Source organism: Bos taurus, chromosome 20, assembly GCF_002263795.3.
Source record: "Bos taurus isolate L1 Dominette 01449 registration number 42190680 breed Hereford chromosome 20, ARS-UCD2.0, whole genome shotgun sequence".
NCBI classification, from domain to species: domain Eukaryota; kingdom Metazoa; phylum Chordata; class Mammalia; order Artiodactyla; family Bovidae; genus Bos; species Bos taurus.
The window spans coordinates 31,668,613-31,692,498 of record NC_037347.1 but is presented as its reverse complement, the minus strand read 5'-3'; the positions used below and the strand labels follow the sequence as shown (position 1 = coordinate 31,692,498).

The following is a 23,886-nucleotide window of genomic DNA, read 5'->3' as shown; positions in this document are numbered from 1 at the left end:
TGGAAAGAAGTGAGTCTACAGGAGTAGATTATAAGTGAATATTTTTTTTCTCTACATGCATTTTCCAATTTTATGATGAACACGTACTATTTGGGTAATGAGTACATTTCTTCAAAGGACAACTTTTAGTGACTTGATAATGTTTAATATTTATTATTTACTTTTATATATTTGGCCATGCTAGGTCTTAGTTGAGGTGTGTGGGATCTAGTTCCCCGACTAGGGATCGACCCTGGGCCCCTGCATTGTGAGCTCAGAGTCTTAGTCACTTGACCATCAGGGAAGTTCCAGTGTTTAATATTTGACATGAAATTTTTTATTGCAAGGAATCAAAAACCCCATTGGTTAGTAGATCAGCAAAAATAAAATACTTAGACATTATTTACTATGACAGTAAGCATTTCTTAACTCTGATAAAGAATATGGTCCAGCTTTTGGGGCAAAGTATACAGCAGATGGGAGCGAGAACCCAGCTCCCCAGGGCCTTTCTTATCTCTAAAGAACGTGTGAGGGCCACACCACTTCAGAGGAATCTTGAATTTTCTCACCTGCAGGCTTCTATTTCCCACTAATGCCAGAAACACATCATTAATATCCTAACTCCAGCCCCTTCCCTACAAGACAAAGAAACTTCCACGTGACTATTACACAGACTTACTATCCTTCCTGGTCAGATTTCATCTCTTTAAGAACCCATAAGAGTTCTGCTGCTACCCAAGGGGTTTCTTGCTAAGGGCTGTCCAACACCATCTCTACCATGTTTAAAGCTGTGCTTTGTCTACATGTTGATTTTAAAAATTGAAAACAGGGAATTCTCACATGGTCCAGTAGTTAGGACTCCACACTTTCACTGCCAAGGGCTCAGGTCAGGGAACTAAGATCCCACAAGCTGCACAAAAAAATATATATAAATAAGTTAAAAATAAATAAGGAACGTTTATATTGTTAGTCTATGTAATACTGATCACTACGGGGCCACATAATGTCCTGGGATTCCATTTCCTTCTCCCATTTCCAAATGATTCCAAAGTTCAGATCTAATGGATCCTCCCTTCTTACAGGCTATTCATTCTTCAAGATCATCAGCATTTTTGTCTGTTTATTTGCTTCATATTTGGACCTTGGCTTCAGAGTGTGGCTTTTTTTTCCCCAGAGAGTTTCTAAATACTCTTGGTTTTTTCTGAGTTCCATCTACCCCCTCATAGCCTACATATTCTGCCTCCATGTATCTCATCTCCACTTCCTTCTAGAACATCTTCAAGAAACTTCTCCAGAAATAGTGCAGGAGAAGAAAAATATCTGAGCCATTGAACGTCTGAAAAGTCTTCGATTTTGTTGACAATAATTCATATTTGTTTGGCTATAAAAGTACAGCTTTGAAATCATTTTACCACTAGTTTGCTCCTGAACAGAAATTCTAAGTAAAAAGCTCTGTATATATAGCAGAGTTTATCCATTAACAAGATTTTAGAAGGAATGATGCAAAACATAACTGAAAAGCATCAGCACATATCTAGAGGCCCCCAGTTTTCCTTGCATGTTCAAGTTCTTTAGGGAAAAAAACCTCCCAGCTTTTATTCGGAAGGTAAATTCCAGCCACCTGCTCTCAAATGGAGACATAAGAGAGAGAGTATGAAGACAGTGGGCACAGGCTTTTATAGGCAGACTCTTAGTACACACTGTAGCTTCAGCACCCCTCTCTACCTGCTAACAAGGGCACAGCCTGGGGGGTTGCCATGGCAGAAGACTCACTATATCACTGCATTTTCGCACCTTGGGTTGCAAATTCTTCCTCTCTTATTTTCCCAACTTGCAATAGTAATTGACATATCTCATCTGTTGATACCTCCATCCTATTATCTTTACTTTGATTTGAATTTTTATTATTTGCTATTAGTTTAAGGAAGCAACGAGAAGAGACAAACATGAATCCTCTGTTTGCCATCCTAAATAAGAAGCTGTCTTCTTAGGAAGAGCTTTTAAAGTTGGCAAGAAATGGGGCAGCTACCAAAAAGCCTCTAATGACATCTTTTAATCAAGGGCACAACTCTCATGATTTAGAGCAAATGTGAGGAATCCTCTTTATGATGAAGATGGAGAAGAAGGCCAGGGATTAGTTCATATCTAGGGTCAGACATAACCACTCTAAGTCCATAAGAGGTGTTAGACAGTTCCAGCCACCCTGACCTGAGAGCCTGGGGCCTCCAAATTCCTGTTTAGATGACCAACCAGCCATTACACTGACCTCTTTGACTCCTTTAAGAAGGAAGAGAGGAAGTTTAAGATATTTGAGGATTTTCTCTACAGTTTATAAATTATTTCTATCTAAAAAAAGTATTATAAGCTTAAAATAGACTGTTATAACTATAAGATGTTTTGAATAAGCTTCATGGAAAATCACAAAGGAAAAACCTGTGGGAGACACACAAAACATAGAGACAGGAATAAAAGCATACCACGAGAAAAAAATAATCATCAAATCACAAAGGAAGACAGCAAGAAAGTTAGAGAGGAACAGAACTACCAAATAGTCAGAAAATAATTAATAAAGTGGCAATACTAAGCCTTTACCTATCAGTAATTACTTTAAATGCAAATGGATTAAATTCCCCAATCAAAAGACAGAGTGGCTGAATGAATTTTAAAAATAAGATCCAACTATATGTGCCTATAAGTTTTAGCTTCAGGACACATAGGATGAAAGCAAAGAGATGGATGAAGATATTCAACATAAATGATAACCCGAAGAGAGGAGGGGTTGTTATATTTGTAGCAGACAAAACAGAGCAAAGAAGGTCATTATATAATGAAAAAAGGGTCAATTCAGCAAGAGGACATAACAACTATAACTGTATATGTACCCAGTGTCAGATCAGATCAGTCGCTCAGTCGTGTCCGACTCTTTGCAACCCCATGAATCGCAGCACGCCAGGCCTCCCTGTCCATCACCAACTCCCGGAGTTCACTCAGACTCACGTCCATCGAGTCAGTGTAGAAGCACCTAAATGTATGAAGTAAATATGAACAGGATGAAGAGAGATATACATAGCAATACAATAACAGTAAGGGACTTCAATACCCCCACTTTCAACAATCAATAGATCAGACACAAAATCAATAAGGAAAAGGGGACTTGAACAACACTCTAGACCCAATGTACCTAACGGACATATAAAAGACATTTTCTCCAAAAGCAGCAGAATCCAAGTTCTTCGCAAGTTCAACACAGTATATTCTCCAAGACAAATCATATATGTTAGGCCACAAAACAAGTATTAAATTTACAAATGAAATCATATCAAGTATCCTTTCTGACCAACATGCTGAGAAACTAGAAAACAATAATAAGAGGAAAAGTGGAAAGTTAACAAATTTGTGAAAATTAAACCACATACTCCTGAACAGCATTGGGTCAAAGAAGACATCAAAAGTCAAAAAATATCTTGAGACAAACAAAACTAGAAGGACAAGACATGAAAACTTATAGGATGCAGCAAAAGCTGTTCTAAAAGACAAGTCTATAGCAATGAAAAACAGACTGGAGGATCCTCAAAAAATTAAAAATAGAATGGTTATATGATCCAGCTATTCCAATTCTGGGTATTTATGAAAAAAAAAAAATCCAGGTTAGGATCTTGAAGAGACATTTCTGTGTTCAGTGCATTATTCACAGTAACCAAGATATAGTGAGTGAAAGTCGCTCAGTTGTGTCCAGCTCTTTGTGACTATACAATCCATGGAACTCTCCAGGCCAGAATCCTGGAGTGGGTAGCCATTCCCTTCTCCAGGGGATCTTCCCAACCAAGAGATGGATATAACATAAGTGTCTATCAGCAGATGACTAAAGGAAATGTCATGTATACATACATGGACTACTATTCAGCTTTAAAAAAAAAAAATGAAACCCTGCCATCTGTGACAACATGAAAGTTAAGTGAAACAAGCCAGACACAGGAAGACAAATACTCTATGATCTCACTTGTGGAATCCAAAAATGGTCAAATCATAGAAGCAGATAGTAGAATGGAGTTTGCCAGGGGGTGGCAGAAGGGGAAATAAGGAGGTGATGGTCAAAGGGTACAAAGTTCTAGTCATGCAAGATCAATAAATTCTCAAGATCTACTACACAGCATAGTAACTAACAACACTACAAGGCATGCTTAAAATTTCCTAAGAATGTACACCTTATAAAATTATTCTCATCCTCCCCAAATAATGATGATGATGATAGTAATAATAAAGAGGGCAAGAAAAAACTTTGGGAAGTGATACATGTTTATGGACTTGATGGTGGGTTTCACAGATTTATACTTAGCCCAAAACCCATCAAGTTGTATATAGTAAATGTGTTTGGATTTTTAAATGTCAATCATACCTTAACAAAAAATTTTTAATAAATAGATCATAAACAAGAATTTTGCTGGGGATTCATCTGTGATGGCTACTCTAAAACAAAGGGGTAACACTAGCCCTGGGGTAGGAGGGTCTCCCTCCAGGTGAGTTAGGAGCTGTGCAGAGCAGGAGGAGCTGGGGTTGCAGAGAAAACTTGGGGAGAGCCGACAGTCCTGGATCTCCTTTGGCCTTCAGGGCTGCAGATGAAGACTAGCATGGCTCTTTCTATAAAGCAGCAGTCTCCAACCTTTTTGGCACGAGGGACCAGTTTTGTAGAAGACAACTTTTCCATGGAAAGGGACAGGGGTTTGACAGTTTCCGGATGATTCAAGCATGTTGCACTGATTGTGTAGTTTACTTCTATCATGATTACATCAGTTCCACCTCAGATCAGACAGTAGGTTATGGAGGTTGGGGACCCCTGCTGTAAAGGACAGAATGGTTCCTTCTGAGAAAATGGGACACAGGCAAACTGCAACCCAGCTTCAATTTTCCACAAACCCTGATAAGCCCTCATTCCCTCTCCTTAGTGATTAAACAAAAGAGGAGAGGGAGACACCTTCTCCGGTGGGGGCTCTATCTACATTTTTATTCATGCCATTTGGTACACATTTATATGTAACCAAGCAAGAAAATATCCAGAATTAAGTGGAAAAATCTAAATCCACAGATGACCCAGATATTGATAGAAAAAAGGAAAGTGGTAAAATTAATAATATATATGAGATTAAATAAGTCCAGTTTTGGAGAAGGAAATGGCAACCCACTGCAATGTTCTTGCCTGGAGAATCTCAGGGACGGGGGAGCCTGGTGGGCTGCCGTCTATGGGGTCGCACAGAGTCAGACACGACTGAAGCGACTTAGCAGCGGCAGCAGCAGCAAGTTCAGTTTGAATGTTTTCATCCCTAGTGTAATCACTAAAAATATATAACGTACATAATAACCAATATACAATTTAATATATAACCAATAATCTGTAATAACCAACATATAATATATTGTAAAAATAACATATAGCCAATAAGTCATGACTCAATGGACATGAGTTGAGCCAACTTGATCAATGCAAAGAAATAGAGGAAAACAATAGAATGGGAAAGACTAGAGATCGCTTCAAGAAGATTCTCAAGATACCAAGGGAACGTTTCATGCAAAGATGGGTTCAATAAAGGACAGAAGTGGTAGGGACCTAACAGAAGCAGAAGATATTAAGAAGAGGTGGCAAGAATACACACAAGAACTGTACAAAAAAGATCTTCATGACCCAGATAATCACGATGGTGTGATCACTCACCTAGAGCCAGACATTCTGGAATGTGAAGTCAAGTGGGCCTTAGGAGGCATCACTACAAATAAAGCTAGTGGAGGTGATGGAATTCCAGTGGAGCTATTTCAAATCCTGGAAGATGATGCTGTGAAAGTGCTGCATTCAATATGCCAGCAAATTTGGGAAACTCAGCAGTGGCCACAGGACTGGAAAAGGTCAGTTTTCATTCCAATCCCAAAGAAAGGCAATGCCAAAGAATGCTCAAACTACCGCACAATTGCACTCATCTCACACGCTAGTAAAGTAATGCTTAAAATTTTCCAAGCCAGGCTTCAGCAATACGTCAACTGTGAACTTCCAGATGTTCAAGCTGGTTTTAGAAAAGGCAGAGGAACCAGAGATCAAATTGCCAAAATCCACTGGATCATTGAAAAAGCAAGAGAGTTCCAGAAAAACATCTTATTTCTGCTTTATTGACTATGCCAAAGCCTTTGACTGTGTGGATCACAATAAACTGTGGGAAATTCTGAAAGAGATGGGACTACCAGACCACCGGATCTGCCTCTTGAGAAATCTGTATGCAGGTCAGGAAGCAACAGTTAGAACTGGACATGGAACAACAGACTGGTTCCAAATAGGAAAAGGAGTACGTCAAGGCTGTATATTATCACCCTGCTTATTTAACTTATATGCAGAGTACATTATGAGAAATGCTGGGCTGGATGAAGCACAAGCTGGAAATCAAGATTGCCGGGAGAAATATCAATAACCTCAGATATGCAGATGACACCACCCTTATGGCAGAAAGTGAAGAAGAACTAAAAGCCTGTTGATGAATTGAAAGAGGAGAGTGAAAAGTTTGACTTAAAGCTCAGCATTCAGAAAATGAAGACCATGGCATCCAGTCCCATCACATCATGCCAAATAGATGGGGAAACAGTGAAAACAAGTGGCTGACTTTATTTTTGGGGGCTCCAAAATCACTGCAGATGGTGACAGCGGCCATGAAATTAAAAGACGCTTACTCCTTGGAAGGAAAGTTATGACCAAACATAGAGAGCGTATTAAAAAGCAGAGACATTACTTTGTCAACAAAGATTCATCTAGTCAAGCCTATGGTTTTTCCTATAGTCATGTATGGATGTGAGAGTTGGACTGTGAAGAGGGCTGAGCGCCAAAGAATTGATGCTTTTGAACTGTGGTGTTGGAGAAGACTCTTGAGAGTCCCTTGGACTGCAAGGAGATCCAACCACTCCATCCTAAAGGAAATCAGTCCTGGGTGTTCATTGGAAGGACTGATGTTGAAGCTGAAACTTCAATACTTTGGCCACCTGATGCAAAGGGCTGACTCATTTGAAAAGACCCTGATGCGAGGAAAGATTGAGGACAGGAGAAGAAAGGGACAACGGAAGATGAGATGGTTGGATGACATCACCGACTCAATGGATATGAGTTTAGGTGAACTCCGGGAGTTGGTGATGGACAGGGAGGCCTGGTGTGCTGCGGTTCACAGAGTCGTAAAGAGTCGGACACGACTGAGCAACTGAACTGAACTGCACTGAAAAATATCTCATAGCCAATAAATCACGACTCAATGGACATGAGTTTGAGCAAACTCCAGGAGATGGTAAAGAACAGGGAAGCCTGGCTGCAGTCCATGAGGTCTCAAAGAGTCAGACAAGACTTAGTGACTTCACTCATTATCAGAGAAATGCAAATCAAAACCACTATGAGGTACCATTTCACACCAGTCAGAATGGCTGCGATCCAAAAGTCTACAAATAATAAATGCTGGAGAGGGTGTGGAGAAAAGGGAACCCTCTTACACTGTTGGTGGGAATGCAAACTAGTACAGCCACTATGGAGAAGAGTGTGGAGATTCCTTAAAAAACTGGAAATAGAACTGCCTTATGATCCAGCAATCCCACTGCTGGGCATACACACTGAGGAAACCAGAAGGGAAAGAGACACGTGTACCCCAATGTTCATCGCAGCACTGTTTATAATAGCCAGGACATGGAAGCAACCTAGATGTCCATCAGCAGATGAATGGATAAGAAAGCTGTGGTACATATACACAATGGAGTATTACTCAGCCATTAAAAAGAATACATTTGAATCAGTTCTAATGAGGTGGATGAAACTGGAGCCTATTATACACAGTGAATTAAGCCAGAAGGAAAAACACCAATACAGTATAATAACGCATGTATACGGAATTTAGAAAGACGGTAACAATAACCCTGTGTACGAGACAGCAAAAGAGACACTGATGTATGGAACAGTCTTATGGACTCTGTGGGAGAGGAAGAGGGTGGGAAGATTTGGGAGAATGGCATTGAAACATGTAAAATATCATGCATGAAATGAGATTCCAGTCCAGGTTCGATGCACGATACTGGATGCTTGGGGCTAGTGCACTGGGACAACCCAGAGGGATGGTATGGGGAGGGAGGAAGGAGGAGGGTTCAGGATGGGGAACACATGTATACCTGTGGCGGATTCATTTTGATATTTGGCAAAACTAATACAATTATGTAAAGTTTAAAAATAAAATAAAATAAAAAAAGACTTAGTGACTGAACAACAAGTCAATAAAGAAAACAATGGAAAATTAAAAGTATCTGAGTATTCCAGGGGAAGATAAGAAATGGAGAGAAATGGAACATAAAACTTATGGGCCAAATAGACAAACAGCAAAACGATAGATATAAACCTGATTATATCAAATTACATCAGTTCATCACCAAGGCCTGAATATTTTATGTGTTATGTACAACTTTGGCTTCTCTCCTTCCCTCACTATTGCTCAAATTCCAATCTGTATAACCAGTCACCTAGACTATTCAATAAGTCTCTAACAACTGTCCATGCTTCTCCTATTGTTTCTTCCAATCCACTCTCCTTAGAAATGCCACCGTAATTTTTCTGATGTGAATTTGACCATGTCTCCCTTCTGCTTAAAATATTTCCATGGTTCCCATTAACTTAAAGAAGACATCACACATTGAGGCATCCCTGACTATTCTGCCTTTCTGGAAAAAAGTAAAAGGGTCCCAAGAACACTTGTGTTACTTCGTGACAACAATTTCCCAAAGCAGTGCACTTTTAGAACAGGGGATTTCCACTTTGCTCTTTGCCTCTAGTTCCTGTTTCCTGCCTGGCTCTGGAGCCAAATATCAGTTGCTTTTTCAGCATACAGTATTTCAGGGCCTGTGAATGAGGGGAGGACTATTGCTCTGGATTTGTGTCACAAATAAAAGTGGTAAAAGACAGACAGAGAGGGCAGTATGTTTCAAAAACAAATGGGAGAGAGCCTATTCTTTCAAAGACCCTTCCTACAGATAAGTGTAAAATGTCAGCCTGCTCCCTTCCTTGTAAACATTGTCTGCCTGCCCCTGTGGGCACCGCTGCTTAACACAGCACACAAGGCTCTTAGTGATTGGACTTTTGTCTCAGTCCCCATCTTTGTCCTCCTCCATTCCCAGCCTGTGTCCTTATGCTCCCTAAAATGTTGAATTTTTCATAGGAGGTCACCTACCCATCCACATCACTCTGTGCCTTTGTGCCTTTGCTATGCTGCTCTCCTTAATTATATGATCAATTCAGATGTCATCTGACCTGAGAATCTTCCTGGAGTGTTCTCCCTGAAGCTGGGTCCTTCTCCACCTTCCAGCATCTATTTAAAATTTTTTCTTTATATTGGGCAGACTATACTGTAATCGCCTTTGCATGTGTTTTCTTCTTGACTGGCTTATGAGTGCTTTGATGTCTTGTTTTTGTAGCTCCAAGGCCTAGCACAGGGAAAGACACATAATCTTCTAAGTGCTATTGACATGATATGAAAAGAAATCATTTAAACTCAATAAAATGTTAATGTATTTTGTTTCTGCCTCACGCCACCACAAACCTAAAAATTCTGAAAGCAGGCACTTTCGTAACAACACTTTACTAATTAGTATACTTTTAATTGGAAACATTTTACAAAGTTTCCTTATACCAATTATCTCATAACATATTTGGTTATGTATCCACCATCCTTATTCAGGGCGTGAGGAAACCGGCCCGGTCCAATGGCGCCACCTGGTGGCAATATTGAGAAACTGTTTGACAGCCTTGAGATTAGCCATAGAAGTGGGAAATGGTATCTGTTTTAACTCCTGCCTTCACAATGGCACCCCACTCCAGTACTCTTGCCTGGAAAATCCATGGACAGAGGAGCCTGGTAGGCTGCAGTCCACGGGGTCGATAAGAGTCGGACACGACTGAGCGACTTCACTTTCACTTTTCTCTTTCATGCATTGGAAAAGGAAATGGCAACCCACTCCAGTATTCTTGCCTGGAGAATCCCAGGGATGGCGGAGCCTGGTGGGCTGCCGTCTATGGGGTCGCACAGAGCCGGACACGACTGAAGGGACATAGCATTGGCATTCCTCTTCTAGGAGATCATGAAGAATCTATGGCTAGTTGAACCTGAACCTCTCCTGAAATAGAGTGAGGACATTTTTGTTTGTTCCCAAGGAAGAAAAGGGAATCCCCATACTGTGGTTTGAGAGCTGCGTATATTGGGAAGGTATGAGTGGAACTACATGGGAAAAGGGATAAACAGCTTTAAGACACAAACTTAAGCATCTTTTTAGATGCCCTCAACTACCTTCCTTTCTCCTTCTTAGTTGGCGTGCCACTCTGGGTTTTGGGTGAAACACCAGCCCACCAAGTATGGGATCTAACATCCTGAAAAGCCTGAGAGACAGAAGAAACAACCCAAGAGCAAGAGTTAGGCTCCTGAAAGGGGAAATTTGACCAGTGAAAAACAGAGACATCAGGGAACCTGGCAAATAAACTTCCTCTTCATTCTTCAGCAGACCTTCCAAGGTGTGGTTTCTCCCCAACTCCAGCTGGAGAACTAGTCGAGTCCCACCGTGCTGGGTCATCTGCTGTGTCTTCCCCACTCACGCGAAGGCGGAGGCAGCACATCCCATCACGTTGTGTACTGTCTTCCTTCTCCTGTCTTTTCTTCCCTCCTAATCACCAGAGCTTGCACAACCCAAAGGGGCTGTTGGCATCTAAACTCCGGCTTTAGCCTTTACTTTCTAGAGAGCCCAGCTGAAGACAGGCAATGTGTTTCTTAACTCTGTCCCCCTCTCTTTACACCTGTCACACCTTTTTTTCTTTCTCTGTGACATTTATGGAAGAAATTCCATCATCATTTCCTATGAAACACTCCAACATTCTTGACTTATTTAACTACATACCCAAAATGCCACTTTCTAAATTAGTAGTTAGAACTGAATCTGGATTCAATTCAGGCTTGAGTCTGAGTTTTTTTGGCAAAAATATCTAATAGATAGTGCCGCATATACCTACTATGGATTCTCAGGTGACTCAGGGGTAAAGAATCCTCACCTGCCAATGCAGAAGATATGAGTTCAATCCCCGGATTGGGAAGATACCCTGGAGAGAAAATGGCAACCCACTCCAGCATTCTTGTCTGGGAAATCCCATGGACAGAGGAGCCTGGCAGGCTACAGTCCATGGGGTCACAAACAATTGGACATGACTGAGCATACATGCACACCTATTGTGTCACTTTAAAAGGTACATTTTGTCCAGTTGTACCCTTTGGATAAAGTTAAAATTGATTAGCAATTTCAGGCCAACCCATTTATTACAAAGTTCTCCATCAGACTTTCACATGATGGCTTTAGGAGCCATTGATTGATATTGCCTAGCTCCATTATTTTATTAAGAATTACAAAATGGCAATATTGTAATTCTAACATTCTACTTTTACTAGTGGGACTTCTTATAAAAGAAGGAACACTTTCTTATCAACTATTTGCTTACCCTGAAACTTGGCTTGAGAAGAGAAATCAGGATAAACATTTATCTACCAGTTTTCTAAGGGGCTTGCCTGGTGGCTCAGACAGTAAAGAATCGTCCTGCAATGTGGGAGACCCAGGTTTGATCCCTGGAGAAGGAAATAGCAACCCACTCCAGTATTCTCACCTGGGAGAGAGGAGCCTGGCGGACTACAGTCTGTGGGTTCGCAGAGTCAGACATGACTGAGCGACTAACACTTTCACACTTTCACCAGTTTCCTAATAATTATTTGGTGTGCTAAAATCTTCCAATTTTTTTAAATGAGTTCTTTCATAATATCATTATGAATTTTCACCTGTTTGATGTATTTCAATCCATTGGCAGTTAGATAAAGAGGAATCAGCAGAGGAGATTGAATTCAAGAGCCATCAGAAAAGTCAGGGGAAGTTGGTACACAAATATTCAGCCAAGTAAAAGTATTTCAAGGGGGAAAAAGTAATCAGCTGAGTCAAATGCTACAGTGAGGCCAAGTAAGATAAGGACTTCAGTTCAGTTCAGTCGCTCAGTTATGTCCGACTCTTTGCAACCCCATGAATTGCAGCACGCCAGGCCTCCTTGTCCATCACCAACTCCCGGAGTTCACCCAAACTCATGTCCATCGAGTCGGTGATGCCATCCAGCCATCTCATCCTCTGTCATCCCTTTCTCCTCCTGCCCTCAATCCCTCCCAGCATCAGGTCTTTTCCAATGAGTCAACTCTTCACATGAGATGGCCAAAGTATTGGAGTTTCAGCTTTAGCATCTGTTCTTCCAAAGAACACCCAGGACTGACCTCCTTTAGAATGGGCTGGTTGGATCTCCTTGCAGTCCAAGGGACTCTCAAGAGTCTTCTCCAATACCACAGTTCAAAAGCATCAATTCTTCGGCGCTCAGCTTTCTTCACAGTCCAACTCTCACATCCATACATGACCACTGGAAAAACCATAGCCTTGACTAGATGGACCTTTGTTGGCAAAGTAATATCTCTGCTTTTTAATATGCTATCTAGGTTGGTCATAACTTTTCTTCCAAGGAGTAAGCGTCTTTTAATTTCATGGCTGCAATCACCATCTGCAGTGATTTTGGAGCCCCAAAAAATAAAGTCTGACACTGTTTCCACTGTTTCCCCATCTATTTCCCATGAAATGATGGGACCAGATGCCATGATCTTAGTTTTCTGAATGCTGAGCTTTTTCACTCTCCTCTTTCACTTTCATCAAGAGGCTTTTGAGTTCCTCTTCACTTTCTGCCATAAGGGTGGTGTCATCTGCATATCTGAGGTTATTGATATTTCTCCTGGCAATCTTGATTCCAGCTTGTGTTTCTTCCAGCCCAGCATTTCTCATGATGTACTCTGCATATAAGTTAAATAAGCAGGGTGACAATATACAGCCTTGACGTACTCCTTTTCCTATTTGGAACCAGTCTGTTGTTCCATGTCCAGTTCTAACTGTTGCTTCCTGACATGCATATAGGTTTCTCAAGAGGCAGGTCAGGTGGTCTGGTATTCCCATCTCTTGAAGAATTTTCCACAGCTGATTGTCATCCACACAGTCAAAGGCTTTGGCGTAGTCAATAAAGCAGAAATAGATGTTTTTCTGGAACTCTCTTGCTTTTTCAATGATCCAGCAGATATTGGCAATTTGATCTCTGGTTCCTCTGCCTTTCTAAAACCAGCTTGAACATCTGGAAGTTCACAGTTCATGTATTGCTGAAGCCTGGCTTGGAGAATTTTGAGCATTACTTTACTAGCGTGGGAGATTAGTGCAATTGTGCAGTAGTTTGAGCATTCTTTGGCATTGCCTTTCTTTGGGATTGGAATGAAAACTGACCATTTCCAGTCCTGTGGCCACTGCTGAGTTTTCCAAATTTGCTGGCATATTGAGTGCAGCACTTTCACAGCATCATCTTCCAGGATTTGAAATAGCTCAACTGAAATTCCATCACCTCCACTAGCTTTGTTCGTAGTGATGAAGGCCCACTTGACTTCACATTCCAGGATGTCTGGCTCTAGGTGAGTGATCTCACCATCGTGATTATCTGGGTCATGAAGATCTTTTTTGTACAGTTCTGTGTTTTCTTGCCACCTCTTCTTAATATCTTCTGCTTCTGTTAGGTCCATACCATTTCTGTCCTTTATCGAGCCCATCTTTGCATGAAATGTTCCCTTGTATCTCTACTTTTCTTGAAAAGATCTCTAGTCTTTCCCATTCTGTTGTTTTCCTCTATTTCTTTGCATTGATCATTGAGGAAGGCTTTCTTATCTCTTCTTGCTATTCTTTGGAACTCTGCATTCAGATGCTTATTTCTTTCCTTTTCTCCTTTGCTTTTTGCTTCTCTTCTTTTCACAGCTATTTGTAAGGCCTCCCCAGACAGCCATTTTGCTTTTTTGCATTTCTTTTCCATGGGGATAGTCTTGATCCCTGTCTCCTGTACAGTGTCATGAACTTCCGTCCATAGTTCATCAGGCACTCTATATATCAGATCTAGTCCCTTAAATCTATTTCTCACTTCCACTGTATAATCATAAGGAATTTGATTTAGGTCATACCTGAATGGTCTAGTGGTTTTCCCTAGTTTCTTCAATTTAAGTCTGATAAGGACTTAGAGTTGGTAATTATGAATTTAAAAGCAGGTCAGTGAGCATGGTGTTATATTTTTCTTTAGGCTTTTCTGGCTGGCAAGTGTGTGCATTACAGAGATGAACTTACAGGGGGTTGTGGTTTCACCAAGTATAACAAGATGGTAAAGGGGCAAAGATGTGGAAGCCTCATGCAAGAGTGCAGATATGATCATTAAACACAGGACTTCTCTGGTGGCACAATGGACAAGAATGCATCTGTAAATGCAAGGGACATGGGTTCACTCCCTGGTCCTGGAAGATTCCACATGCCTTGGAGCAACTAAGCCTGAGCACACCAACTACAGAGCCTTCGAGCTGCAACAACTGAAACCTGCAAGCCTTAGAGCCTGTGCTCTGCAGCAAGAGAAGCCACCCTGATACACCACAATAAAGGGTAACCCCCGCCAAGAAAATCAGGGTTAGGGTTAGGGTTACGGTTAGGGTTGCCTCAACTAGAGAAAGCCCACTTAAAGCCATGAAGACCCAGCAGAGCCAAAAATAAATTTTTTAAATAATAATTAAACAAGAAATTTAAGTTAGGTAAAGAGAAGACATGAGACAGAAAAATGAAAAGGTGTAAAATTTAAAAATTAAGGGCTCTTGTGGGGTCAAAACTGTAGGAATCCAGATATAGTAATTGAGAAAATGAGTTAGAAAAACAGAAGGAGATGGTCAGAGGAGGGGCTGTTAAAAGTGAGAGTATGAAAGCACTGAAGTTACTGAGATTTAAAAAAGCCAAGGATATGATTGATACACAACTGTGAGAAAAGAGGACTTCAAGAAGAGACTCGGGCAAATTAGTTTCCAGTTGCTTCTGTGAAAAAAATACCACAAACTTCACGGCTTAAAACAACATGAATTTATCATCTTACAGTGCTAGAGGTCAGAAGTCTTAAGTCAAGGTGTCAACAGGGCTGCGTTTTTCCCGAAGGCTCCAGAGGAGATTCTGTTTTTTCTAGTTTCTGGAAGTCACCTGCACTCCTCAGTTCATGGCCAGCAGCAAGCATCAAATTGTGATTACATTGGGCCTACCGATATAACCCAGGGTGATCTTTCATCCTGAAGATCTTTAAGATAATCATATCTATAAAGTCCCTTTTTGCCATGTAAGGTAACATAGTCACAGGCTCTGCAGATCGGGACGTGGGCATCTTTCGAAGCCATTATTCTGTCTACCAAACGTGGCGTCACAGCTCATGACTCACTAATATGGATTAAGGCAGCTATACTAGTACTTGTGGAGAAAACAGTCCCTACCGCCCTCCTACCGAAAGATACTGCCTGAGTCAAGAATTCTAAATAAGGTTTTTTAATATGGTCTCTGAAACTTCATTTCTGTCAACAGAATTATATTTTAAACTATTGATATGGAAAGAGTTTTTAGACCAGTGAGTGTAACTTTTATGAAACTTTTTTTTTTTTGCTATTAATCACTCAGTATTATCTTTAATTACAAAGACTTTTTCAATCACATCACATAGAGATCATTTTATCCACTGCTCTGTTTGGCTGCCAATCTCTTATCTCTCTCCTCAGCAATGGTAAGGCAAATACCCTTTCCACAGGGAAGAGAGGTCCATGGTTTGTTGCCTTTGCCAATAATGAAAATGTTTGAGAGCCGTGTGGCAAAGCTGTTGCCGTTCGCATCTTTCACATGAACTACATCAAAAGAACCTGGATGCCTCTCCCGGTTTGTAATCACACCAGGTTAGCACCTCCAGTCACCATGCACAGGTTACCAGTGTCAAATTTGATGAAATCAGTAATCTTGCTAGTCTCCAAGTCAATCTGAATGATATCATTCACCTTGATGAGGGGATCAGGGTAACGGATGATACGAGCATCATGGGTTACCAGATGAGGGATTCCTTTTGTCCCCACAAATATCTTTCTTACTTTGCACAATTTATACTTGGCCTCCTCAGGTGTAATACGATGAACAGCAAAGCGACCCTTGGTGTCATAGATCAAACGAAAATTCTCTCTAGTCTTATCAATGCTAATGACATCCATAAAACCAGCAGGGTAGGTTATATCTGTGCGGACTTTGCCATCGATCTTAATGAAACGCTGCATGCACATCTTCTTTACTTCATCTCCAGTTAGGGCATACTTAAGTCTATTCCTTAGGAAAATGATTAGGGGGAGACATTCCCTTAGCTTGTGGGGGCCGGTAGATGGACGAGGGGCAAACACACCAGTCAGTTTATCCAGCATCCAATGTTTTGGAGCTGCTACGGGTTTCAGGTGCTTCTTGGGACCCTGAGCCATGGCTGCGCTAGGCACGAAAAGAGCTATGAAACATTTAATTGAGGTATGATTGACATACAGGGCTTCCCTCAGGATTCCAAGGGTAAAGAATCTGTCTGCAATACAGGAGATGGGGGCTCCATCCCTGGGTCAGAAAGACTCCCTGGAGAAAAGAATGGCTACCCACTCCAGTATTCTTGCCTGGAGAATTTCATGGACAGAGAAGCCTGGGGGGACTACCGTCCATGGACTCGCACTGAGTCGGACCTGACTGAAGTGACTAAGCAGCAACAGCAGCATGCATTGGTAAAACCACAGTCTGTGCCACAAATACATCACCTCCAAAAGTTTCCCTTCACCCCCTTATTTTTTGGCACGAGACAAAGACACTTAAAGTAAGATCTCACTTAGCAAAATTTCCAGTATGAACATAGTATTGCTGTATGGCTGAGTCCTTTTGCTGTACACCTGAAACTATCACAACATTGTTAATAAGCTATCAGTTCAGTTCAGTCGCTCAGTCGTGTCTGACTCTTTGCGACCCCATGAATCGCAGCACGCCAGGCCCCCCTGTCCATCACCAACTCCCGGAGTTCACCCAAACTCACGTCCATCGAGTCAGTGATGCCATCCAGCCATCTCATCCTCTGTCATCCCCTTCTCCTGCCCCCAATCCTTCCCAGCATTAGAGTCTTTTCCAATGAGTCAACTCTTCCCATGAGGTGGCCAAAGTACTGGAGTTTCAGCTTTAGCGTTATTCTTCCAAAGAAATCCCAGGGCTGATCTCCTTCAGAATGGACTGGTTGGATTCCTTGCAGTCCAAGGGACCCTCAAGAGTCTTCTCCAACACTACAGTTCAAAAGCATCAATACTTCAGCACTCAGCCTTCTTCACAGTCCAACTCTCACATCCATACATGACCACAGGAAAAACCATAGCCTTGACTAGACGGACCTCTGTTGGCAAAGTAATATCTCTGCTTTTTAATATGCTATCTAGGTTGGTCATAACTTTCCTTCCAAGGAGTAAGCATCTTTTAATTTCATGGCCGCTGTCACCATCTGCAGTGATTTTGGAGCCCCCCAAAAATAAAGTCTGACACTGTTTCCACTGTTTCCCCATCTATTTCCCAGGAAGTGATGGCACCAGATGCCATGATCCTAGTTTTCTAAGATCATTAGCTTTAAGCCAACTTTTTCACTCTCCTCTTTCACTTTCATCAAGAGGCTTTTTAGTTCCTCTTCACTTTCTGCCATAAGGGTGGTGTCATTTGCGTATCTGAGGTTATTGATATTTCTCCTGGAAATCTTGATTCCAGCTTGTGCTTCTTCCAGTCCAGTGTTTCTCATGATGTACTCTGCATATAAGCCAAAAAAGCAGGGTGATAATATACAGCCTTGACGTACTCCTTTTCCTATTTGGAACCAGTCTGTTGTTCCATGTCCAGTTCTAACTGTTGCTTCCTGACCTGCATATAGGTTTCTCAAGAGGCAGATCAGGTGGTCTGGTATTCCCATCTCTTTCAGAATTTCCCACAGTTTATTGTGATCCACACAGTCAAAGGCTTTGGTATAGTCAATAAAGCAGGAATAGATGTTTTTCTGGAACTCTACTCCAATACAAAATAAAAAGTTAAAAAATTAAAAAAAAAAAACAATATTGTTAACTGCAAGCACGATAAAGGACCAGAAGCAGGGATGAGAAAGGAAAGCAGGCGACAAACGGGCTTCTCAACTTTGGGTTTTAGTCTAAAGCCACTCCCTTCCCCGTGAGGGGAAGTTCTAGTTCTCTCCCTCGCCCGTTCTCTAGTTCTCTCTCACTTCTGTTAACAGCCGCATCTTTTGAAATTCTCCTATACACTCTTACCTCTAGTGACTCCAGCCAAAGGTGCATCAAGGTTTTGTGGAACAGGAAGCTTATGCGGGGTGAGAGGCGTCTTTAAGAAAGACGGGGGTTGGGGGGAGGAATCTTAATTTTGCGAATTTTACTTGAAAGCTCAAGTCTCACTAGCTTAAAGGTGAACCTTCCCCAGACGCCAACTTATGAATGTTAAATTATCCAAATGTTCCTTTCCCGCGGCATCCTTTTCGACGGAGGATGGAAAACGCCAAGGAGGGCGATCCGAGAAAGGAATACGCTCATTGGAAGAGCATAAAGCAGACGGTGGACAAGGAAAAAGGTGACTATCCCAAGCTCATGCAGAGCTTACTTTCTACCGAAAACTGCCCCCACAAGGCGCTGCGCGTTTTTATGAAGCCTCTGCACTCCGGCTTCCCCCGGCCACCGGTGCTCCGACGCTCGCTGTCCACTAGGTGGCCCCTGGTGGCCGCAAATCCCCGGCGACTTTGGGAAATAGCTCGGAACCCCGCCGCCCCACAGCACCGTTCCCCCAGCACCCTGAGCCAGCGCAGCGCCCCCAGAGGCCCCAGGCGACGGAAACCCTCCCGCTATTCCTTCGGCGCTGCTGATGCTTCCGTGAGCCCCTAGACGAGAGATCAGCGGCTCCAGGCATCCGAGTGGGCCGTAAACGGAAACCGAGGGAATGGGGGCGGACGAAGAGCTTAAGAAACCAGCGGAAGACGCTGCGCCGGGCCGCTGAGTGCGCGGGAATCCGGGGGGCTAAGACCAAGACCGCTCCGCCGCCCGCGCGCCCCTAGTCCTGAGCGTGGCCCACCCCGCCGCACCGCGCCCCGCAGCCCCCGCCTCGAGACCCAGCTGCTCTTGGCTAGAGCCCTCTGAGAGGGCGAAATTTTCCTACCCTTATAGACCTCTTAGCGTCGCCCCCCCTCCCCCGCTCCCTCACCAACCACCCGGAGCTTTCTCCTCCGATTCCAGGCTGCCCACCCTGCGCCCCCAACCCCAGCCCTGCGAGCCCCAGCACCCGCGCGCCTTTCCCGCCACCCCGGGAAAGTGGAGGGTGCCATCCAGTTCTCAGTTACCAGCTGCGGATCCCGGCCTCCCCGCTGTACCCACCGAGAAGTTGTGGAGCCTGGGGGAGAGACTACAGGTCATCCTTCCGAGGCCGGCGGGGAAAGGCGTCACCCCAACAACCGAGATGCGGAGGCGAAACGAGGCAGAGGTTCAGTCCCGGCAGCTGCAGCCGCCACGAACCAGCCCGGACCCCAGGCTCGCCCTTCTGCAGCGCCCGCGGGAGGCGGGGATATAGCATCACAGCCTTAGATGAAGGGTTGGACTCAGAGCTCGGTTCGCTGACGAAAAAAACAATCCTTATTGAATGTGCCTGAGTTGCATGGAATTAAAAGACGCTTACTACTTGGAAGGAAAGTTATGACCAACATAGAGAGCGTATTAAAAAGCAGAGACATTACTTTGCCAACAAAGGTCCGTCTAGTCAAGGCTATGGTTTTTCCAGTAGTCGTGTATGGGTATGCGAGTTGGACTACAAAGAAAGCTGAGCGCCGAAGAATTGATGCTTTTGAACTGTGGTGTTGGAGAAGACTCTTGAGAGTCCCTTGGACTGCAAGGAGATCCAACCAGTCCATCCTAAAGGAAATCAGTCCTGGGTGTTCATTGGAAGGACTGATGTTGAAGCTGAAACTCCAATACTTTGGCCACCAGATGCGAAGGGCTGACTCATATGAAAAGACCCTGATGCTAGGAAGGATTGAAGGTGGTAGGAGAAGGGAACAACAGAGGATGAGATGGTTGGATGGCATCACTGACTCAATGGACATGAGTTTGGGTGAACTCCAGGAGTTGGTGATGGACAGGGGGGTCTGGTGTGCTGCAGTCCATGGAGTCGCAAAGAGTCGGACACCACAGAGCGACTGACTGAACTGAACCAAACTGAGTTCCTACATGTGGCATCATTCAGTCCTCACAAAGAAGAAATTTACTGTCCACTTGTATGAAGTGAGAAAACCAGCTCGGTTGGAGAGGTTAGATCACTTTAATTTACCCAGTCCTACAGCTGGTGAGGGGCAGAGTTTAAACTTTCAGGTCTATTTCCAAAAGTTACTTGTTATGTTTAATACATATTAATTCCTGTGGTAACCCTTTTCAGTATTACAAAAAAAAAAATGCACTCACTTTGAAAAAAGTGGAAAATGAAAGTAAATGACCCATAATTTCAACAGGTACTAACACCACTATTCATTGACATTTTCATATATTTGGCTTATATGTATGCTTATTTGTGGAAATGCATGTAATACATACATACTTACAAAATTAAGCTCATTCTCTATATGTTGTATCATTAGCACTCAAAGGGTCAGTTTTGATATTTTTCTAAGAATTTTTTTTCAGATTTATAGGCAGCAGCAAAAAAGTTGAGACAGAGAAATCCAACATTCTTTAAAATCTTGACAAGAATAATCAGTGAAAACTGTTCAGTAAACTAGGATTAAAAGAAACATGTAAACATGGTAAATTGGCTTCCAGAAACCTATTTAAAAGATTTATTATCTAGGGATTTGTCTTTCATTAGGCAAATTGATCTAGAAGAAAATAATAACTAAAAGATTGATCATTTTTAAGTGAATATTATCCAGTTATGCACCCCACTCCAGTACTCTTGCATGGAAAATCTCATGGACGGAGGAGCCTGGTAGGCTGCAGTCCATGGGGTTGCTAAGAGTCAGACACGACTGAAGCGACTTAGCAGCAGCAGCAGCAGCATCCAGTTATATAAAGATATAATGGGGACAAGCCTTGAACTGTGTAACCAACATTTTGATTTTTAGTTTTCTACTTTTGATTTTTCCTATGAAAGCAACCCCAGGAATTGCAACTATTGATTGCAATATTAATAGTAAGAATGATTCCATGATGGAATGGCATAATTTCTCTCCTCAGTTCCATCAATTCTGGCATTTTTAAATCAATGTCACCTAAGATCAATGCCAACACACCACCAAGCTGCTGCTGCTAAGTCGCTTCAGTCATGTCAGACTCTGTGCAACCCCACGGACAACAGCCCACCAGGCTCCTCTGTCCACAGGATTCTCCAGGCAAGAATACTGAAGTTGCCATTTCCTTCTCCAACACCCCACCAAAACAGCCCACAAAAACAGTGGAGTAAGTTCAAGGTGAATTCAGGGCTCTGGCTAAAAGGGATCACCCAACTTGGGGTCCTAAGATAATGCCTACTGCCTAAAACATTCCTGGAAGAAGGCTGAGGATGCCTGAAGCTCTGCTTCCTCCACTGCAGAATTTCAAGCCTGCTTTCTGTAGGAAAAGTGTGGCTGTGACCTAGTTTCATCTCCAGGTCTAAAGAAGTGTGTCTGGGCTAAGAGATAAAATGAAGTTTGTTCCAGGCCTCTTAGGGTGTAAGAAATCCAAAAAGGACAGATAGGGGGAAATTGGGCCATCCTACGTGTATTTTTCAAAGTTGAGTAGACTGTAGTATGGATTGGAACAGAGTTGGGAAAACTTCAGTAGAGGGCCTGGTGAAGAAAGGGCATTTAGGGGCAGTTATTCACAACTTTTACCACCTTGGTAAGTCTGCTCTAGAATGTTTATGGTGTCTACTTCTTTTGGCATCTCTTCCAGGCAGAAATTGTCTGATTTTTTACAGAAAGTTCAGCTAACAGTCTTAGTTAGTTCTGGGGCAGGAATGGAATTCAGGTCTTCCAAGCAGCCTTATGCTGGGAAGAAGGAGCAACCTGGTATTTGGTTCAGGCAGTGAGGAGAGGTAAGACGGGCAGATGGAAAAACACTAATCCCTCTCTCTCTCTCTACTTATCTACCTATTTTAATTTTCTACTTTTGAACATCCCTTTATAAAAGGAAACAGATTTGTTTTAAGTGCAACTGAGCAAAATTACAAGATCCTGAGTTCTGGGATTCAAACTATCTGGGTACAAACATGAGTCCCAACACTTACTAAATTGTGTCAATATCATCTCTAAAACCTTAGAGTTTTTTACCTGTAAAGCAAGGGCAATAAGAACACAGATCTTCCTGGACTGACGATGGGGTCACATCCTGATAAACCCATGGTAAGTTGAAAATATTGTAAGTCAAAAATGCATTTAAGGGCCTCCCTGGTGGTCCAGTCGTTAAGAATCCACTTTGCGATGCAGGGGACATGGGTGTAATTCCTGGTCCAGGAAGATCCCACATGCCTCAGAGCAACTAAGCCTGTGTGCCACAATTACTGAAGACTGCATGCCTATAGCCCGTCCTCCTGCAACAAGAGAAAGCAGCACCACAAAAAGCCCTGGCACCGCAACTAGAGAGTAGCCCCTGCTCACCTTAAGTAGAGAAAAGTCCACACAGCGATGAAAACCCAGTGCTGGGGACCAGCCCCGGCTGATCCAGGGTATTTGAAGCGGGGACGGCGTTGGCGACCTATTTATTTAAATATTTTATCAAAGATATAAAGAGTAATAGGATGAGGATAGCTCAGTAGGAAAATTCAGTGAAGAAAAGAGGCTGAAATAAGGATAGCTCAGTGAGGAAATTTAGTGGAGAAAAGAGGCTGAATAATTCAGCCAGAAGGTGAGAGAAAGAACGACATGAGGAGACCAAATTTCGGTGAACAAGGCCCGCACTTTATTTTCCAAAGTAGTTTTTATACCTTAAGTTATGCATAGAGGATAATGGGGGAAGGGGTAGAGTCATGCAGCAAGCCAGGCTTTCTTCCTGCAAACTTATCATATGCAAAAGCTTAGGTGATTTGCATCATCTTCTGGCCCGGAGGCCTGTTAACATTTTAAGACCCTTTCTTCAGAAAACTTATTTTTCTCTAAAGGTGATTGGTCAGGAGCCACCCTCCAAAAGCATTAGATAAAGTTGCATTCCTACAGAGCAAAGGTGTGGTGGGCTACAACAAGAAAAAGAATTAACTCAAGGGTCCCAGGTTACAAACATTAAAGCTACTACTTACACCAATTATATTAATCAGTACACTGCCAGGGACACAGCAGGTAAGGGATATGGAAACTTAGCAGCAAACATTGGCCCAACAAGTGAAAATCCCTTCACCAATACAATTCCTAATCAATCTTTTAACTGCTCAAAGGAATCTGTATTTAGACAGTTTAGAACATCTCATGCCTCTCACAGTTGGGAGGCTCTGAGCAATCACATGTGGCCGGAAAAACCTATTCAGGCAGGCTAGAGGACTTCCAAAGGAGTTTGTAGGTTGAAACAGTCACACCCAGGAATTATTAACTGGAGCTGTAAGCTAACTCTTTTTTCAGAGAGAGGTAGTGGGGGACAGCCCCCCATAAAGTCAGAGGTGTAGGTGAAAGCACAAAGCAGAAAGTAGGCAGAGATGCTCGAGAATTTCCAGGGGGACTCCTGAGGCTCGATCCCGCCTTTGCGTATGCTGAGCCTCCTTCCTCATGACCTTTGTCATGGGTGGAGCTCCTCACGCTGGCTCCCGGCAGTGATAGAATTCCAGTTGAGCTATTCCAGATCCTGAAAGATGATGCTGTGGAAAGTGCTGCACTCAGTATGCAATATGCACTCAGTATGCAATATGCCAGCTCCCAGCAACCCAGCACAGCTAACAAGAAATTTT

General features: G+C 42.7%; 1 long non-coding RNA gene and 1 pseudogene across 1 annotated transcript; both read right to left on the bottom strand.

Moving 5' to 3' along the window:
* Nucleotides 1–284: 284 nt before the first annotated feature.
* Nucleotides 285–19,691, bottom strand: LOC132343230 (uncharacterized). Its single transcript, XR_009491959.1, has 3 exons — nucleotides 19,368–19,691; nucleotides 2,862–3,001; nucleotides 285–889 (listed from the first exon to the last, which is right to left on the bottom strand). It is a non-coding gene; the product is annotated as an uncharacterized lncRNA (long non-coding RNA).
* LOC783463 (ribosomal protein S4, X-linked X-like pseudogene) lies at nucleotides 15,543–16,439 on the bottom strand (annotated as a pseudogene).
* Nucleotides 19,692–23,886: the final 4,195 nt, after the last annotated feature.